The sequence below is a fragment of the Pristiophorus japonicus genome, chromosome 12, assembly GCF_044704955.1.
Source record: "Pristiophorus japonicus isolate sPriJap1 chromosome 12, sPriJap1.hap1, whole genome shotgun sequence".
Taxonomy (NCBI): Eukaryota; Metazoa; Chordata; class Chondrichthyes; family Pristiophoridae; genus Pristiophorus; species Pristiophorus japonicus.
The window spans coordinates 55,150,872-55,167,068 of record NC_091988.1 but is presented as its reverse complement, the minus strand read 5'-3'; positions in this window follow the sequence as shown (position 1 = coordinate 55,167,068).

Here is a 16,197-nt window from a genome sequence, read left to right as displayed (position 1 = left end):
TGCCTTCCACCCTATCACAGACCTTCCCTTTTTTTCCCTCCCCTCTTTCTCTGCCTCTGTACCTGCTTAAAGCCTGTTACATCTCTAACTTTTGCTAGTTCTGACAAAAGGTCATCGACCTGAAACGTTAACACTGTTTCTCTCTCCACAGGTGCTGCCTGACCTGCTGAGTATTTCCAGCCTTTTCTTCTTTTATTTCAGATCTCCAGCATCCACAGTATTTTGCTTTTGTCGTAATGTAGACAGGATTGGTTTAGCTTGTGTTCTCGAAAAGCCTAACTTTCCCCCTCAATGATGCCGCCAACACATAAGCTTTTTAAACACAGGCTTTTCATCACACCAGTGGGTAGTGTAAGAGCTTCAAAAGTTGTTTACAATAAAGCTATGGCTCGGGAAAAGCAATGATAGGAACTAAAAGTGTGGTGTGAAAAGGCCTGGGGCCTCTCATCTCTGGTTCAAACAGCCATAAAACATTGTTAGTGTTCCATCCAGCAGGAAAAGCAACATAAAAGAGCATGGTATAAAGAGATGCCATGTTTTAGTTAGTTAGAAAGAAAAGGCATTGAGACCCGGTGGCATGAACAGGCTTGAAGATCCATTAATATCCACGCACGTGAGTTTTGGACGTAGGGCTAATTTGCTTATAATGCATGGTTCATTAGAGTGTTTGAGTAATGTTTTGTCAATAATAAAAGTGAATTAGCAAACATATCACTGTCTCTAGCTTTTTTCCTAGTTGTTCATGGGATTTGGGCATCACTGGCAAGGCCAGCATTTATTGTTCATCCCTAATTGCCCTTGAGAAGGTGGTGATGAGCCGCCTTCTTGAACTGCTACAGTCCGTGTGGCGAAGGTGTTCCTGCAGTGCTGTTAGGGAGTTCCAGGATTTTGACCCAACGACAATGAAGGAATGGCGATATATTTCCAAGTCAGGATGGTGTGTAACTTGGAAGGAAAATTGTAGGTGAAGGTGTTCCTGCTGTGCTTGTCCTTCCAGATGGTAGAGGTTGCAGGTTTGGGAGATGCTGCCGAAGAAGCCTTGATGAGATGTTGCAGTGCATCTTATATTTCTGAATCTGTTTATTGGGTATAGGACTTACCCAACAGTAAGAGATAGAAAATATAAGTAACAAATGACACTCACAGCTGGTTCTTTTGCTAAACGATTCAATTGTAAATATTTCTCTTTTTTTCTCATGCAATCTGCTGCAGAAATCTGGTAATAAATTTTAATCAATTTTTTAAAGTAAGTTACTCCGGTTGATCAAGTATCTACAATTAAGTAAAATATCACATCTATATTCTCAACTCGAAGGAAAAATGTATTTTGGCATGAAAAAGCAAATGAAAGACATGCACCACTAATTCATTACTTGAATTCATCTGAATACCAAAAAGAGCTTCAGAATTATTCAAGTCATCAGCACTTGTGAGATACAAACAGTGCACAAGGTGGTGTGGGCAAAGTTATTTAGGCTGATGGACATCTTTAATATTTTAATTATCAGAAAATAAATGAAACTTTTATTGCACACTTACTTTGCATAAGATTTGAGTAGGAAGTGTAGGGATTTTCTGAATATACACAACATTTTATTTATAATCATATGAGGGGGAAAGGGAAAGAGTTCACTGATTTTAAAAACGGTTTACATTTTTTTAAATAATCTATCCACTAAGGTGCCATCTTTGCATCTGAATGAAATTAAAATCGATATGTTGTTCTTGTACTAGGTTGAACTTGTGACAGCTGTCTCATAGTTGCAATCCTCTTTTTTACTTATTTTATTTAATTTTTTCAATACCTTACAGCCATCAAAATTAGGTAGGATTTGAGTAACTGGGAACTCTACATTTATTTTTAAGTCAATAGAATCATAGAATCTTGTAGCACAGAAGGAAGCCATTCGGGCCAGCGTACCTGTGCTAGCTCTCTGAAAGAGCAGTCATGCTTACTTACATATCCACGCGTTTTGTCCATAACCCTGTATAAAGCTGACTAAAATACTATTTCTGCTGAGTAATCCTTTCTGTAGCTACTTTTTTGACATATACATCTCAGAAAATTACAATCTTTTGACCCTCCTTTCTCTAGACACCCTCCCTCCTCCTCCACCACCCCCGTCCTTTCCAGGAGAGAACAGAACAAACCTTCATTATTTTCTGCTTCATAATTAATTATGGAAACAATGACATCTTGTTGCCAGTTCTTACAAACATACAAAGAAGATAGGCAGAAGAATAACAGCTGGTCCATCTCTCCTGTCCCATTTGGACATATTGCAGCTAAGCATCATGACCCTCAATGTTCCCCACCCACCAGAAGCTCTGTAATCTCCTGGAAGAGGCAATTAAAAAAAAAAAGGTTCCAGGAGATAAGGATCACCACAAGATACATCACCCAACAACCTTTCGCAAGCAGCAATATTAGCCTCCTCCAGGAACCGCTCCAGCTCCCTGTCAAACATTTGCAACAAACCAGCCACTTATTCCAAAGGACTATAACTCTCCGCAAAAAGAAAAGTCTCCTGACACCTAACCTAATTTTACTTACATGCATGTTCCCCTTGTTCTACCTACCTAACCTATCTGGTTCAAATAATCTATCCACATGGACAGTCCCTTCATCACTTTAAATACTTCAATCAAATCACTCTAAAGTCCACATTTTTCTACAGTAAAAAATCCAGCTTTCTTGAATCTATGATAATAACTAAGTGTTTCTAAACTAGATACAATTCCAATGACCCTCCTCTAAACATTTTCCAGGGCCCCTATATCTCCCACCAAATGAGGCATCAGAACTGGTCTTTGGCTGTGCTATAAAACTTCAACTTAATTATGGCTCAGTTTGGAGTTAATTTGTTTGGAAGAGGTTATTTGGTGTCATAGCAACACCATCTATCCTGCTCCCCCCCACCCCTCTGTAAGTGTATAAACCTTTAACTCTCAAACATATTCACCTTCACAAAGCCAAAGATTAACTTTTATTTACCTACAGTCAGGAGCAATCAGCTCTGCATCTTATGGACCCCTCCACTTATGGGGCTCAATTTTCCCGGGTCATTTGCGCCGATTTTTCTGCCGTAATGATTTAATTCAAAGTTTCCCCCTGGAATCTGCGCCAGCGGAACTGCTTTAGTTATGATTTTTCTGGGTTGGGTTTTTTTGACATCAGATGATGTTCCCTCATGTCTGCGCCAGCTTTCAGTTTTTCGCAGTTTGCCCAAAATGTTTTTATCCTAGGTCGGCGTATTTGGCCACTCCCGAAAAACCTTCTGGTGAGTTAAAAGAAAGCAGTGCACATTGAGAAATCGGTGCCATTGTTTTTCATCGAAGTTTTTGGAGGGAGTCTCTAACACTTGAAATATCCATAATAAAGTTAAACTTTTTTTTTACCTTTCAACAGAGTACATGGAAGTTTCTTGGATTTCTGAAGTTTTCCTTTTTTTTTTACTCATACGCCATCACTGAACGTCTTCAAGCGGGGCTGGAAGGGGGTCATAGCATTGGCGATCAGAATTAGCCCCACGCCCGGACACAGAGGCTCGGGGCTTGGCTGGAAAAAAAGTTCGGGGTGGGGGGAGGGGGAGATGGCAATCGGAAGGCTGCTGCACTAGGCACAAGACTACAATGAGTTGAGGGGGGGGGGGGCGGGGGGGCGGGGAGAGGAGGAAGAAAGAGAAGTCGCAAGACCTAGGTGTGGACCATCCATACAGACCTTGAAGAGAGAGAACATAGAACCTGCCCTGCTTGCTGTGTTAATAATGGGACAAATAATGTAAAAGATTCAGTTTTAATGTAAAATATATTTTATTCAAAAGTTTAACAGTTCTTTGTACTTAACTTTAATAAAATTATTCTTGCATCAAACTTGAAAGTTTTCAGTTACGATCACTTACAAACTCGAAGATCACTTACAAACTTCTAAACTTGTAAATTTACAAAACTTACAAAAATCTTTTAATTTGAGAGCAGTTACAACAGTAACAATAACAGCAGCAAAGGCTGCACCCATTTCTCCTCCACCTTATTCTAAGACTGCCCGCCGCGATTGTTCTTGGTGACTCCACCACCTCTGCCTGCAGGTAGTGGCGCAGTGTTTCTGGGGTTGGTTCCAAGCTTATTCTTTCTCACATCTCGGGTAGTGCGCACCTGTTGAGGTGGGGGTTGGCGGCAGGCAGCAAGGTGGAGGGCCCAGCTTGGGGCCCATCAGAGGCCGGTGTGGGGATTGAAGTGGAAGTGGCAGTTGATTCTGTCAATGGGCGCAGGGTCTGGACGTGTTCCCTTATTGCAGCAGCTAACTTCAACATGCCGTCCCTCATGCGCCCTGAGTTTCTCAACAACCTGTAACATTTCCTCCCTCATGTTGAGCAAAACTGTTTCAACTACCTGTGACATTCCCTCCCTCATGGTCGCGGACATGGTTTCAGCTCACTGAGATATTCCCTCACTCATGGTTCCAGACATCGTTCCCATTTCTCGTGAGATTGCTGTTACTTCTCCCGACAATCCCGGGAGATACCTCATCGTCCACCCCACTGATGGTGTCCAGGAGTGATTGCGTAAGGTCAATGCTCTTACCACTCATTGCCAACATCTGAAGCACATCTGTTAGATCCTGCACCTCAGGAGAGCGCGGTCAAGCTCTCCTTCCCCTCCTCCTCACAGGCTCGCATCCCACCACTGGGACCCGCAGCCTTGGAAGATGGGGCCCTGGGTGTGCCTCGCTGCACCAAACCACTGAAACCCGCAGCCTCGGAAGGTGGGGCCCTGGGTGTGTCTCGCTGCACCACACTACTGGGACCTGCAGCCTCGGACGTTCCTATCACTCAAACCACTAGTCAGGGGCTGACACCTCAATGGGCAGCTCCTGCACCTGCATCAAAGTCAGTAAAACAGTGGGGACTTCATCCATCTCCATTCCCTCCCCCTCTCCCCCATGCTCTTGATCTTGAAGGTAAGTTTGGAAGATGTTCTCCTCTTCAGGCTCGTCCACATCTGAATCATCATCTGCATCGTCATGGTCGGCCTCAAGTTCTGCAAAATATAACAGAACAGACAAATGGTTAGCAGCAGAGGAGGACGCAGGGTGGGTGGTATGAGTAGGCTCACACAGCGCAGGCAGCAGGCTGATTTGAAAGACCACGATGAATGATAGCACATTGCATCAATCGAAGCGTAGCTGACGGCCATCCTTTGGAAGCGAAGCATGGCTAGCCCACGTAGTACTTAACATTTAGCAAAGCCAGACTGTGGAATTTTCAGGATTTACCCTCTCCCAAGTGTGGGTCCAGCTTGTGCAGTTGTGGTTGCTTTTCTCCAGGTAGGACCCATCAAAGCAGTGACCTTCTCTTCCAATGGTGTCAGTGGGTGCAGATTTGCGGGGCCTCCTCCTGTTCGAGTTCTTTCCTTGTTATGTGCCACCTTTCTCCGAGAAGATGAAAATGCAACTTTTTAGAGAGGATGTCTTTCAGCTGGGTGGGACATATACAGCTGGTCACATTTACAATTGCAATTCCATTGAATAAATGAAAATATTACTTACACTAACTACTTAACTAAGGTCCTGCAATTTCTTTTTACACTGGCCCCCAGATCTCGTGGTGGTCACCATTGCGCAGTAATCTTCTGCAACTTGGTTCCAGCGTTTCTTCATTTGTTTGGGTGAAACTTTTGTGTGACCTCTTCTGGTGTCCAGCCGCTGCCATCTGGTCTCAATCACAGTAACTAGTACCTACACTTCATCCTGGAAAAATTCTTGGTCCTTGCACCGCGTTGCACCTTGTATTGCTGCAGATCCGATTCTTCCAATTCTCTCACACAGCCTTCTCATACATCTTTAAAAATGGCCGATTGCCAACATAGAGCTGTACTGCGCATGCATGCCCATTGAAATATTAAAAACGTCACATTTTTTGTCGTGCATGCGCAGAAGATGCGGCATAGTTTTTTCAGCGTAGACAGCAGGCTCCACCCCCAGAGGTGACTGGACATGCTGCGCGGCGCCAAAGTTGAATTATACATTGGGGAAACTTTGGCAAAATATTTCTGGTGCATTTCTGGCCCAGAAAAACAGGCGTAACTCTGGCAATATGAGAGGGGATTAATTAGCAATCTCGTTGTGCGAGCCCCCTTGGGGAAGAGTGACAATAATATGATGGAATTCTACATTAGGATGGAGAATGAGTCAGTTAATTCAGAGACCATGGTCCAGAACTTAAAGAAGGGTAACTTTGAAGGTATGAGGCGTGAATTGGCTAGGATAGATTGGCGAATGATACTTAAGGGGTTGACAGTGGATGGGCAATGGCAGACATTTAGAGACCGCATAGATGAACTAAAACAATTGTACATCCCTGTCTGGCGTAAAAATAAAAAAGGGACGGTGGCTCAACCGTGGCTATCAATGGAAATCAGGGATAGTATTAAAGCCAAGGAAGTGGCATACAAATTGGCCAGAAACAACTGCGAACCCAGGGACTGGGAGAAGTTTAGAACTCAGCAAAGGAGGACAAAGGGTTTGATTAGGGCAGGGAAAATAGAGTACGAGAGGAAGCTTGCACGGAACATTAAAATGGACTGCGAAAGCTTCTATAGATATGTAAAGAGAAAAAGGTTAGTAAAGACAAACGTAGGTCCGCCGCAGTCAGCGACAGGGGAAGTCATAACTGGGAACAAAGAAATGGCAGACCAATTTTACAAGTACTTTGGTTCGGTATTCACTAAGGAGGACACAAACAACCTTCCGGATATAAAAGGGGTCAGAGGGTCTAATAAGGAGGAGGAACTGAGGGAAATCCTTATTAGTCGGGAAATTGTGTTGGGGAAATTGATGGGATTGAAGACAGATAAATCCCCAGGGCCTGATGGTCTGCATCCCAGAGTACTTAAGGAGGTGGCCTTGGAAATAGCGGATGCATTGACAGTCATTTTCTAAAGTTCCATAGACTCTGGAGTGGAGGGTAGCCAATGTAACCCCACTTTTTAAAAAAGGAGGGAGAAAACAGTGAATTATAGACCGGTCAGCCTGACATCGGTAGTGGGTAAAATGATGGAATCAATTATTAAGGATGTCATAGCAGCGCATTTGGAAAGAGGTGACATGATAGGTCCAAGTCAGCATGGATTTGTGAAAGGGAAATCGTGCTTGACAAATCTTCTGGAATTTTTTGAGGATGTTTCCAGTAGAGTGGACAAGGGAGAACCAGTTGATGTGTATTTAGACTTTCAAAATGCTTTCGACAAGGTTCCGCACAAGAGATTAATGTGCAAAGTTAAAGCACATGGGATTGGGGGTAGTGTGCTGACATGGATTGAGAACTGGTTGGCAGACAGGAAGCAAAGAGAAGGAGTAAATGGGTACTTTTCAGAATGGCAGGCAGTGACTAGTGGGGTACCGCAAGGTTCTGTGCTGGGGCCCCAGCTGTTTACATTGTACATGAATGATTTAGACGAGGGGATTAAATGTAGTATCTCCAAATTTGCAGATGACACTAAGTTGGGTGGCAGTGTGAGCTGCGAGGAGAATGCTATGAGGCTGCAGGGTGACTTGGATAGGTTAGGTGAGTGGGCAAATGCATGGCAGATGAAGTATAATGTGGATAAATGTGAGGTTATCCACTTTGGTGGTAAAAACAGAGAGACAGACTATTATCTGAATGGTGACAGATTAGGAAAAGGGGAGGTGCAACGAGACCTGGGTGTCATGGTACATCAGTCATTGAAGGTTGTCATGCAGGTACAGCAGGCGGTTAAGAAAGCAAATGGCATGTTGGCCTTCATAGCGAGGGGATTTGAGTACAGGGCAGGGAGGTGTTATTACAGTTGTACAGGGCCTTGGTGAGGCCACACCTGGAGTATTGTGTACAGTTTTGGTCTCCTAACTTGAGGAAGGACGTTCTTGCTATTGAGGGAGTGCAGCGAAGGTTCACCAGACTGATTCCCGGGATGGCGGGACTGACATATCAAGAAAGACTGGATCAACTGGGCTTCTATTCACTGGAGTTCAGAAGAATGAGAGGGGATCTCATAGAAACATTTAAATTTCTGACGGGTTTAGACAGGTTCGATGCAGGAAGAATGTTCCCAATGTTGGGGAAGTCCAGAACCAGGGGTCACAGTCTAAGGATAAGGGTAAGCCATTTAGGACCGAGATGAGGAGAAACTTCTTCACCCAGAGAGTGGTGAACCTGTGGAATTCTCTACCACAGAAAGTTGTTGAGGCCAATTCACTAAATATATTCAAAAAGGAGTTTGATGTAGTCCTTACTATTGGGGGGATCAAGGGGTATGGCAAGAAAGCAGGAATGGGGTACTGAAGTTGCATGTTCAGCCATGAACTCATTGAATGGCGGTGCAGGCTCGAAGGGCCGAATGGCCTACTCCTGCACCTATTTTCTATGTTTCTATGAAAACGGGCTTGGGCAAAATTGAGCCCATAGATTTGTGACTTTCCCTCACCAGACACTGTTCCGCTGCTCTATTGGGATGGAAGTGAAAGATGAGATCCATACTGTCACAGTGAATCATCAATCTCAGCCATGTGGATAGTCAGGCACCAAGTGAACGCCAAGTTTCCCCATGGGGATGGGAAACAATCAAAGAGAAAGTCAGCTTGGGGTTTTCTCTCTTAACTCACTTAGTCACTATCTTGGATGTGGCATTGACGGAGGCCTTGGAACAGGTTGCCTGCTGCCTGCTCAATTGGAGAGTGATGTTTGGGAGGGGAGGATAACTGAAAGGGGTGAAGTTAATATATTGAATGTATATTCTCACAAAATGTACAACAAGCAATAATATTCCACACATATAGGGAAAAATCAATGTAGGTTAAAATAAAACCTGAAGTCAATGATTAACTACAAAGACATAAATCCAGAAAGAAAGCTGTAAACTGCAGGAAGATATCAATGGACTGGTCAGGTGAGCAGAACAGTAGCAAATGCAATCCAGAGAAGTGTGAGGTAACGCATTTGGGGAGGGCTAAATAGGCAAGGGAATACACAATAAATGCAGAGGAACAAAGGGACCTTGGAGTGCATGTCCACAAATCCCTGAAGGTAGCAGGCCACGTAGATAAGGTGGTTAAGAACGCATATGGGATACTTGCCTTTATTAGTCGAGACATAGAATACAAGAGCAGGGAGGTTATGCTTGAACTGTATAAAACACTAGTTAGGCCACAACTAGAGTACTGTGTGCAGTTCTGGTCACATTACAGGAAAGAGGTGATTGCACTAGAGAGGGTACAGAGGAGATTTACAAGGATGTTGCCTGGACTGAAGAATTTTAGCTATGAGGAATAGGCTGAGGTTGTTTTACATAAGAACATAAGAACATAAGAACATAAGAATTAGGAACAGGAGTAGGCCATCTAGCCCCTCGAGCCTGCTCCGCCATTCAACAAGATCATGGCTGATCTGGCCGTGGATTCAGCTCCACTTACCCGCCCGCTCCCCGTAACCCTTAATTCCCTTATTGGTTAAAAATCTATCTATCTGTGATTTGAATACATTCAATGAGTTAGCCTCAACTGCTTCCTTGGGCAGAGAATTCCACAGATTCACAACCCTCTGGGAGAAGAAATTCCTTCTCAACTCGGTTTTATATTGGCTCCCCTGTATTTTGAGGATGTGCCCCCTAATTATAGTCTCCCCGACCAGTGGAAACAACCTCTCTGCCTCTATCTTGTCTATCCCTTTCATTATTTTAAATGTTTCTATAAGATCACCCCTCATCCTTCTGAGCTCCAACGAGTAAAGACCCAGTCTACTCAATCTATCATCATAAGGTAACCCCCTCATCTCCGGAATCAGCCTAGTGAATCGTCTCTGTGCCCCCTCCAAAGCTAGTATATCCTTCCTTAAGAAAGGTGACCAAAACTGCATGCAGTACTCCAGGTGCAGCCTCACCAATACCCTATAAAGTTACAGCAGGACCTCCCTGCTTTTGTACTCCATCCCTCTCGCAATGAAGGCCAACATTCCATTCGCCTTCCTGATTACCTGCTGCACCTGCAAACTAACTTTTTGGGATTCATGCACAAGGACCCTCAGGTCCCTCTGCACCGCAGCATGTTGTAATTTCTCCTCATTCAAATAATATTCCCTTTTACTCTTTTTTTTCCAAGATGGATGACCTCACATTTTCCGACATTGTATTCCATCTGCCAAACCTTAGCCCATTCGCTTAACCTATCCAAATCTCTTTGCAGCCTCTCTGTGTCCTCTACACAACCCGCTTTCCCACTAATCTTTGTGTCATCTGCAAATTTTGTTACACTACACTCCGTCCCCTCTTCCAGGTCTATGTATATTGTAAACAGTTGTGGTCCCAGCACCAATCCCTGTGGCACACCACTAACCACCGATTTCCAACCCGAAAAAGATCCATTTATTCCAACTCTCTGCTTTCTGTTAGCTAGCCAATTCTCAATCCATGCTAATACATTTCCTCTGACTCCGCGTACCTTTATCTTCTGCAGTAACCTTTTGTGTGGCACCTTATCGAATGCCTTTTGGAAATCTAAATACACCACATCCATCGGTACACCTCAATTCACCATGCTCGTTATATCCTCAAAGGATTCCAGTAAATTAGTTAAACATGATTTCCCCTTCATGAATCCATGTTGCGTCTGCTTGATTGCACTATTCCTATCTAGATGTCCCGCTATTTTTTCCTTAATGATAGCTTCAAGCATTTTCCCCACTACAGATGTTAAACTAACCGGCCTATAGTTACCTGCCTTTTGTTGGCCCCCCCCTTTTTTTTTTAAACCGAGGCGTTACATTAGCTGCTTTCCAATCCGCTGGTACCTCCCCAGATTTCAGAGAATTTTGGTAGATTATAACGAATGCATCTGCTATAACTTCCGCCATCTCTTTTAATACCCTAGGATGCATTTCATCAGGACCAGGGAACTTGTCTATCTTGAGTCCCATTAACCTGTCCAGCACTACCCCCCTAGTGATAGTGATTGTCTCAAGGTCCTCCCTTCCCACATTCCCGTGACCAGCAATTTTTGGCATGGTTTTTGTGTCTTCCACTGTGAAGACCGAAGCAAAATAATTGTTTAAGGTCTCAGCCATTTCCACATTTCCCATTATTAAATCCCCCTTCTCATCTTCTAAGGGACCAACATTTACTTTAGTCACTCTTTTCCATTTTATATATCTATAAAAGCTTTTACTATCTGTTTTTATGTTTTGCGCAAGTTTACTTTTGTAATCTATCTTTCCTTTCTTTATTGCTTTCTTAGTCATTCTTTGCTGTTGTTGAAAATTTTCCCAATCTTCTAGTTTCCCACTAACCTTGGCCACCTTATACGCATTGGTTTTTAATTTGATACTCTCCTTTATTTCCTTGGTTATCCACGGCTGGTTATCCCTTCTCTTACCGCCCTTCTTTTTCACTGGAATATATTTTGTTGAGCACTATGAAAGAGCTCCTTAAAAGTCCTCTACTGTTCCTCAATTGTGCCACCATTTAGTCTGTGTTCCCAGTCTATTTTAGCCAACTCTGCCCTCATCCCACTGTTGTCCCCTTTGTTTAAGCATAGTACGCTCGTTTGAGACACTACTTCCTTACCCTCAATCTGTATTACAAATTCAACCATACTGTGATCACTCAGAGAGGATCTTTTACTAGGAGATCGTTTATTATTCCTGTCTCATTACACAGGACCAGATCTAAGATAGCTTGCTCCCTTATAGGTTCTGTAACACACTGTTCTAAGAAACAATCCCGTATGCATTCTATGAATTCCTCCTCAAGGCTACCCAGTGAGATTTGATTTGACCAATCGATATGTAGGTTAAAATCCCCCATGATTACTGCCGTTCCTTTTTCACATGCCTCCATTATTCCCTTGATTATTGCCCTCCCCACCGTGAAGTTATTATTTGGGGGCCTATAAACTGCGCCCACCAGTGACTTTTCCCCCTTACTATCTCTAATCTCCACCCACAATGATTCAACATTTTGTTCATTAGAGCCAATATCGTCTCTCACAACTGCCCTATCATCCTTTATTAACAGAGCTACACCACCTCCTTTCCCTTCTGGTCTATCTTTCCAAATTGTCAGATACCCCTGTATGTTTAATTCCCAGTCTTGGCCACCCTGCAACCACGTTTCTGTAATGGCCACCAAATCATACCCATTTGTAATGACTTGTGCCGTCAACTCATTTACTTTATATCAAATGCTGCGTGTGTTTCGGTAGAGTGTTTTAATACTAGTTTTTAAACCATGATTATTAGTTTTGACCCCTCCAGCAGCCCCTTTATATTCATACATATTGTCCCTTCCTATCACCTTGTGGTTTACACTTACCCCAGTGCTACTCTGCTCTGTTGCCTCCTGCCTTTTGCATTCTTTCTTGGGGTCCTGTTCATCTGAGCTCTCACCCACTCTAACTAGCTCGGAGCCCTCTCCTGGGTTCCGAATATTCTTCGCACTGAGGCACCGAGCTTTCATGCTTGCCTTTTTATTACACTTTGACCCTTTAGAATTTTGCTGTACAGTGGCCCTTTTTGTTTTTTGCCTTGGGTTTCTCTGCCTCCACTTTTACTCATCTCCATTCTGTCTTTTGCTTTTGTCTCCATTTTGTTTCCCTGTTTCCCTGCATTGGTCCCCACACCCCTGCCATATTAGTTTAACTCCTCCCCAACAGCACTAGCAAACACTCCCCCTAGGACATAGGTTCCGGTCCTGCCCAGGTGCAGACCGTCCGGTTTGTACTGGTCCCACCTCCCCCAGAACCGGATCCAATGCCCCAGGAATTTGAATCCCTCCCTGTTGCACCACTGCTCAAGCCACATATTCATCTGAGCTATCCTGCAATTCCTACCCTGACTGCTTTGAACTAGAGGAGGCTGAGGGGACTCCTAATTGAGGTGTGTAAAATTATGAGGGGCCTGGATAGAGTAGATAGGACGGACCTACTCCCCTTAGCAGAGAAGTCAATAACCACAGGGCATAGATTTAAAGTGGTCGGGGGATAAGAGGGCTTTTCACCCAGAGGGTGGTGGGGGTCTGGAACTCACTACCCCAAAGAAGGTGGGGGGGGGGGGGGGGTAGAGGCAGAAACCTTCATAGTATTTAAAAGTTACTTGGATAGGCACTGAAGTGCTGTAACCGGACCAAGAGCTGGAAAGTGGGATTAGGCTGGATAGCTGTCAGCTGGCACGGGCATGATGGGCCGAATGGCCTCCTTCTATGCCATAAATTTCTATGATTTTATATGATCCTCTTATTTTCCATTAAGATAAATGTCACTCTCATAATTTGGTGAACAATGGGTGTCTGCGGGATAGCGGATACCTTTCCAGAAACGGTAGCCAATGTAGTTTAATTTTATACAAGTTCCACGGATGATAGAACTAGGGATGGGACAGGGTTACATTGCAGTCAAAACTCAGAATTTGGAAGATTTCTTAAGAAAACAACTTGTAGGCTAAGGTTAAATGTTATTTACGGTTGGCTGCACTGGATCCAAGCTTCACTTGAGTTCTGCAATATTCTCGATGGGATACTAAACAGAATGAACTGCAATACTTAGTGTCAAAGAAAATAACAGTCATGGGCACTCCTGCGTAGCAAGGTTTCTCATCGTTTCAGCTGCCGATATAGCACATGCACACAGACTGAAGCAGGTTCACGCTCTCTCTCTCTCCCCCTGCTGGCTGCAAGGGAGGCTCAGCGTGGATCAGGATCTTGCACGGGGAGAGGCAGAACAGAGGAACTAAAATGCACTCAGTAGCATTTATGTGCATCCCTAACGAAAGACCGGATGGGTGGTAATACATTAAAAGCCAATGCAATCCAGCCCTTTCTGCAACTCAATACGAAATTGCATAGCAGAGTTTTAACAGCAATGCAATGTTTCGAAACACAATCAATCATTTCAGAGCTAACCAAAAAACCCAAATCAGGGCTGAGATTATTTCATCAGAACCTCCCAATGATCGGTTCCTTTATGCGATGCCGATTAGAACTCGATTACAGTACATTAGCCTCCTTCCCGTCGAATTCCGCAATATTCCTTGTTACCAGTACTGACAAAACAAACAGAATGTTGGAAATCGGAAATGAAACAGAAAAGATTGGAGCATTGCATGTCCTTCAACATCCATCAGGTGTGAACATTTATCAGAATCCGGGGGGCGTTGCCTGCTGAAAGGTTCCAATATAACCAGCAACCGCACTTTTAGTTGCTAACTGACCCTGCTGTGCATTCACAACACTGTGTTTTTGTTCCTAATTGCCTGCCTTTTAACAGGAAAGGGGTTGCACCCCTACTGTTTTATCAGTTATTCATGAAAAGGGTGACTGTTGTCGGTTTGGTGTAATGGAAACTCTTTTGGCACACGGTAAATGAACATGAACAAGTTGCAATGAAACCGTTGTTGGCAAGCGTACACCATTTGGAATTGCTCACTCAGAGCGGCAAAAGTGAGGGCAGAAGGAGAACAGAATGAGGTTTCAGATGCACAAAATTTGTGTAACATTGGACGACACAAGAGGCCATGGATGACAACCGGAACCTACGAGAAACTTTCTTTGTTATTAATCGCTGTATTAATGTGCAACAGGAGTCTCGGGGAATGAAGCATCACCATGGGAACATAACTGAATGGAATTCATATGGCAATTGGCAGTCAAATACAGCGCCACCGATACAAGTAAGTCATTATAGGCAGTCCCTTCATATCGCTTCCACTCCAAAAGTGAGTTCTCAGGTGACTGTACAGTGCAATACAGGGGAATTACAGTCTCTGTCACAGGTGGGACAGATACTGTTGGAGGAAAGGGTGGGTGGAACTGGTTTGCCGCATGCTCCTTCCGCTGCCTGCGCTTGATTTCTGCATTCTCTCAGCGATGAGACTCGAGGTGCTTAATGTCCTCCTGGATGCTCCTCCTCCACTTAGGGTGGTCTTTGGCCAGGGACTCCCAGGTGTCAGTGGGGATTTTGCACTTTATCAAGGAGGCTTTGAGGGTGTCCTTGAAACGTTTCCTCTGCCCACCTGGAGCTTGCTTGCCGTGTAGAAGTTCCGAGTGGAGCGCTTGCTTTGGGAGTCTTGTGTCAGACATGCAAACAATGTGGCCCACCCAACGGAGCTGGTCGAGTGTAGTTAGTGTTTTGATGCTGACCTGATCGAGAACACTAACGCTGGGGATGTTGGTCTGATCGAGAACACTAACGTTGGTATGAATGTCCTCCCAGGGGATTTGCAAGATCTTGCGGAGACATTGTTGGTGGTATTTCGCCAGCTATTTGAGGTGTCTACTGTATATGGTCCACGTCTCAGCCATACAGGAGAGAGGGTATCACTACAGCCCTATAGACCATAAGCTTGGTGCCAGATTTGAGGGCCTGATCTTCGAACACTCTCTTCCTCAGGCGGCCGAAGGCTGCGCTGGCGCACTGGAGGCGGTGTTGAACCTCGTTGATGGACCGGGGTCAAGCCAGGCTGCGTCATCGCGCCAACCCTCTTCTCGATCTTCCTCACTGCAAACCTCCCCGCTGGAGTGGAACTAAACTACAGAACCAATGGGAACCTGTTCAACCTTCGTCGCCTCCAGGCCAGATCCAAGACCGTCCCATCCTCTGTTGTCGAGCTATAGTACGCAGACGATGCTTGCATCTGCACACATTGAGGCTGAACTCCAAGTCATCGTCAACATCTTTATCTAGGCGTACGAAAGCATGGGCTTATACTAAACATCCGTAAGACAAAGGTCCTCCACCAACCTGACCCCGCCACACAGCACTGCCCCGCAGTCATCAAGATCCACGGCGCGGCCCTGGACAACGTGGACCACTTTCCCTACCTCGGGAGCCTATTATTAGCAAGGGATACAAGTAAACCGTCATGATTTCACATCTAAACCAGCTACATGGAGTGGGGAAGAAAGGAAAAAATGAACCTCCTAGCCTGCTCTCATCCAACAATTGTGACCAAGAACTGACATTTATGACAAGGAGAAATCCCTTAAGAAAAATCTCATTACCTCAGGCAATGATTTGCTATTTTGAAAGCCTGCACACATCAAGCAACATTTTCAAAAACAGGAATCCAGTAACAGTGAAACTCATAAGCATTTCACGTGCAGACATGAAAATAAAATGTTTTTCGAGTATTGGTAAACTGTTCGGTAATTGCCCAAGATCAATTGATTGAATGCAAA